Source organism: Octopus bimaculoides, chromosome 2 (genome assembly GCF_001194135.2).
Source record: "Octopus bimaculoides isolate UCB-OBI-ISO-001 chromosome 2, ASM119413v2, whole genome shotgun sequence".
In the NCBI taxonomy this organism is placed as follows: Eukaryota; Metazoa; Mollusca; class Cephalopoda; order Octopoda; family Octopodidae; genus Octopus; species Octopus bimaculoides.
This window is the reverse complement of record NC_068982.1, coordinates 122,538,020-122,543,042: the sequence shown is the minus strand read 5'-3', so window position 1 is coordinate 122,543,042 and position 5,023 is coordinate 122,538,020. Positions and strand designations below refer to the sequence as shown.

General features: G+C 38.6%; 1 long non-coding RNA gene across 1 annotated transcript in view; it reads right to left on the bottom strand.

Annotated features, from left to right (window-relative positions):
- LOC128247017 (uncharacterized) overlaps nucleotides 1–5,023 on the bottom strand; it is a 58,716-nt gene that overhangs the window by 30,430 nt on the left and 23,263 nt on the right. The window contains exon 2 of the long non-coding RNA XR_008263420.1: nucleotides 2,221–2,417. This is a non-coding gene — a long non-coding RNA (uncharacterized LOC128247017). The remainder of the gene's footprint in view (nucleotides 1–2,220; nucleotides 2,418–5,023) is intronic.

The window sequence follows — 5,023 nt, the reverse complement described above, 5'->3', positions numbered from 1 at the left end:
TATATATATATATATATATATATATATATACATATTCATATATACACACACACACGCATATAGAGGTAGCTAGCTAGCTAGATATCTAGATAGATAGATAGATAGATAGATCATGTGAAAGAAGGATGGTATTTCTATTAAAAAATTTATGTCTATATAATTGCTTCTGCAGCAATAATAAATGCCACGTTTATCAGGAGACTAAAAATACAAAATATCTGCAGGAAAATGTGTCACTGAAGAATAGTTATGTGATAAGAGTTAACAAGATAAACAAAAAAACAAGAAGAAAGAAAAAAAATTGAGAAAGATAGACAGCTAACATCATCATCATCATCATCGTCGTCGTTTTACATCTGCTTTCTATGCTGGCATGGGTTGGACGGTTTGACTGAGAGCTGGCGAGCTAGAAGGCAACGCCAGACACCAATGCGATCTGTCAATGTTTCTACAGCTGGATGCCCTTCCTAATGCCAACCACTCCATGAGTGTAGTGGGTGCTTTTTACATTCCACCACCACAGGGGCCAGTCAGGCAGCACTGGCAATGACCATGCTCGGATGGCGCTTTTTACATGCCACCGGAACGGGTGGCAATCAGGTGGTACTGTCATCGGCCACGACAATGACTTCACTTGCCTCAGCAAGTATTCGCAAGCGCAGTTTATTGCCCAAAGATTGAAGGGTGCTCTTAAATGGGCTGGTTATGCTGCACTGCCATAGGCCATGGTTATGGTTTCACTTGGCTTGCCAGGTCTTCTCAAGCACAGCATATCTCCAAAGGTCTCGGTCACTTGTTTTTGCCTCGGTGAGGCCCAATTTTCGAAGGTTGTGCTTCACCACCTTATCCCAGGTCTTCCTGGGCTACCTCTTCCACAGGTTCCCTCAACTGCTAGGGTGTGACACTTTTTCACCCAGCTGTCCTCATCCATAGGCAACACATGACCATACCAGCTAAATCATCTCTCTTGCACACTACATTTGATGTTTCTTATGTCCAACTTTTCTCTTGGGGTGCTTACACTTTGTCGCGTATGCACACTGACATTACACATCCAGTGGAGAATACTAGCTTCATTCCCTGCAAGCTTACACATGTCCTCAGCAGTCACAGCCCATGATTCACTGCCATGTAGCATGGCTGTTTGCACACATGCATCATACAGTCTACCTTTTACTTGGAGCGAGAGGCCCAGCAGATGTAGGAGCTCTCTGAAATTTGCCCAGGCTATTCTTATTCTAGCAGCTACACTCTCAGAGCAACCACCCCTGCTACTGACTTGGTCACCTAGGTAACGGAGGCTATCAACTACTAGCTTTTTCCCCTGGAATGTGATGGAGGCTGTTTTCTGCACATTTGCCCCTGAGCATTTGCCACACACAAAAACTATCTTCCCAGTTAGCCTTCTTTTGATATTGCTGCACCTCTTATGCATCCATAGCTTACACCAGGGACATCTTATGGAGTTTCTACCTATTCCTTTTCTACATACCGAGTAGGGCCATCTACCTGTGGTTTGTGGTTTGCCTGCCTTCCTACTTATTAAGACTTTGGTTTTTGCTAGATTGACTCTAAGACCCTTCGATTCTAGTCCTTGCTTCCACACTTGAAACTTCTCCTCTAGTTCTGAGAGTGATGCAGCTATTAGAACAATGTATTCAGCATAGAGAAACTCCCAGGGGCATCCTGTCTTGAATTCCTCTGTTATTGCCTGAAGGACTATGATGAAAAGAGGGGGCTGAGGACTGATCATTGGTGGACCCCTACTGTGAATTCTTCACTGTACTCATTTTCAACCCTCACCTTACTGACAGCATCCCTGTACATGGCTCTTACAGCTCTCACTAACCACTCATCTATTCCTAGTTTCCGCATTGATCACCAGGTAAGGCATCAGGGGATCTTGTCAAAGGCTTTCTCTATGTCAACAGAAGCCAGGTATAGAGGTTTATCTTTGGCTAGGTATTTCTCCTGCAGCTGTCTTACCAGAAATATAGCATCAGTGGTGCTTTTCCCTGGCACAAACCCAAACTGCATCTCATCTAGACTGATTCTCTCCCTAATTATTTGGGCTATGACCCTCTCTGTGACTGCAGCAGATTCAAAAATCCACTGGTGTGTAAACAAGTGAGAAAGTAAATGAAAGAAAGTAGCACTCAACACATTTCATTAGAGTCACACGTATTTATGAGCAATTTAACTCAACTCCACATTACTTACAATTTTGTGGCATGTAGGATATGTCCATCTCATCAGGTGTTCAAAGACGGAGTAGAGAATTTGAAAGAAATTTGAAATGGCTCCTAGGTGTTTAGACTTTTATTTATCAGCTCAAATCTTATGATATTAATGCCATCAAAGTGTCACCAGTGTTGAAGATGCTCGGTTTCGTCCACTTGACATTTCATTTTAATGATCTGAAAATACACAAAAATCAAAAAATCAAAAAAATAAAAACACACTATCTTGTAGAGCAAAAAATTATCTTTTAAATAGCATAAAGCATTTTGCCAATGTGTTTTATTTCTGTGTGCATTTTTAAATTGGAAATAAACGCTCATGAATTATTCCTTCTCTTCCCAGTGATAGATAAATATTATTTAACAAACATGGGATTTAAACATGAGCTACTAGAAGTTTAATACTCTGGTAGTACAGCAACCATATGAGATTGTATAGTGTACTGTGTACTATTCTGAAATCTTTCAGGCTCAAAACACTTGAAAGATTGCAGGATAGTATATGGTACACTATGCAAGCTCATCCAGCTATTGTATTATCAAGCCATGAAACTTACAGAAGCTTACATTTAAATCCTATATTTGTTAAACAATTATATATGCATGTGTGTGTGTGCATGTATGTGTGTGTGTGTGTGTGATTGGTGTATTATTTGTGTAAAATGTTCACTATCTTTTGCAGGCTTTTGAACGTACATATTAGAAGTACATATTATACACATGAACTAAATGTTACGTATTCTTTGTCAATCAAGTGTGTTGTCTGCCATAATCAGGATGGCATGAGGAAGTTAGTTATGTCTATTATCCAAGCTAATTAATGTATAGCAAAGAGCTAAAGCCATTATAATAATGTTATGCTTTTTTCTTTTATAGAGGCAATTTATAAAAAATTGCAGCAGAACTGTCAGACAGTTGTGTGTCTGTGTTTGTCCCCCCAACATCGCTTAACAACTGATGCTGGTGTCTTTACGTCCCCGTAACTTAGCGGTTCGGCAAAGAGACCGATAGAATAAGTACTAGGCTTCCAAAGAATAAGTCCTGGGGTCAATTTGCTCGACTAAAGGTGGTGCTCCAGCATGGCCGCAGTCAAATGACTGAAACAAGTAAAAGAGTAAAAGAGAGTAAAAGAATAAGCACACATGAACTTACTACTGCCAACCTTCAACAGGAAAGGTCAGAATCTAATACTGCTATTATTGAAAGTATAACTTGAATTATTTAATATGAATATTAAATGACTAAATAATGAATAAGAATGAATATATCAACACTCACATTACTGAAGTATAAATATAAACTGAAAATATATACATATATTTCCTTTCTTGAAATACTGTTATTATAATACATATAGGCATAGAATAGAAACTATATTCCAAATTTCCCTCACATCATACACTTCCATCTTGAAGAGGTATGATCTGAGGGTGATTTTGGCTATTTCTAGCAACTTCAGTCATTTTGTACAGGCTGTCTCATTAGCTCATTGCATCTCTGTGTTTGTGTATGTTTGTATTTGTGTGTGTGTGTGTGTGTGTGTGTGAATATGTTCTGTCAAACACGTATCAGATACACACCTTTATTTAAGTTTGTGGGAAGAAATGAATGAATTGAATCTGTTGAGAAAGCCTTAAAAACTGGGTATTAGAGTATGTATATATTTCTGAGATTGTATGTGTGTGTGGGGTGGGGTATGGCTTGTGTTTGTAAATGGAGAAATATGTGAATGTATGTTTGAAATCATTTCTCTCTCTCTCTCTCTCCACAAGCTGAATACATTTATATGATAAATATGTGTATGGGTGTGTTTTGTGTATTCAGTCATGCGTGTATGTATATGTATGTATATAATGTATGCTCACATACGTATATACCCATGTATTTGAGTATATGTAGCTATGGGTATATATGGCTGTCTGTGAGTGTGTACACGTATATATATGTACATCAGTGACTATATGCGTACCCAACAGCAGTTTTGCATTATAAACATACACATATACATACACACACCCATATGTGTGTCTGTGTGCATACATGTGTGCGCATGTGTGTGTGTATGTGTATGTGTATGCATGTGTATTTCCAAAAGTGCTTATACCTGGGAAGGTAAAAGCACGTATGGGTGTGTGAGTGTTCTCATGTGTGCTTATGAAGAGTGTTTCAATGAATGAATTTTAGAAATGACATACCTGTTTTAAGAATGTTCGATGTAGGTGTCTAAGTGTATATGTGGGAGTATCTGTCTCTGTATGCGTGTATGATGTGAAGTGTAACAGTATCTGCATATGATTAATGAAGTGTGTGTATGAATAATTAATAAAGTGAGAGGTAAGTACATACACACATACATACATGCATACAGACAGGCAGATAGATAGAGAGATATGTGTATTACTCGTTTACTTGTTTCAGTCATTTGACTGCGGCCATGTTGAAGCACTGCCTTTAGTCAAGCAAATCGACCCCAGGACTTATTCTTTGGATGCCTAGTACTTATTCCATCCGTCTCTTTTGCCAAACTGCTAAGTTATGGGGACATAAACACACCACCATTGGTTGTCAAGCGATGCTGGGGGGACAAACACAGACACACACACACACATATATATTAGCTCACGCGAAGAAAACCCTAACGATAGGAATGATAATAGAAATAGAATAATTTCTAAGCAAAGTAAAAATAAATTACGCAACTACATATGGTATAACATACCATACAATATAGCGGTCACAGGTAGATTATGTAAGAGGATATTCTCGATTATATCAAAGAACTT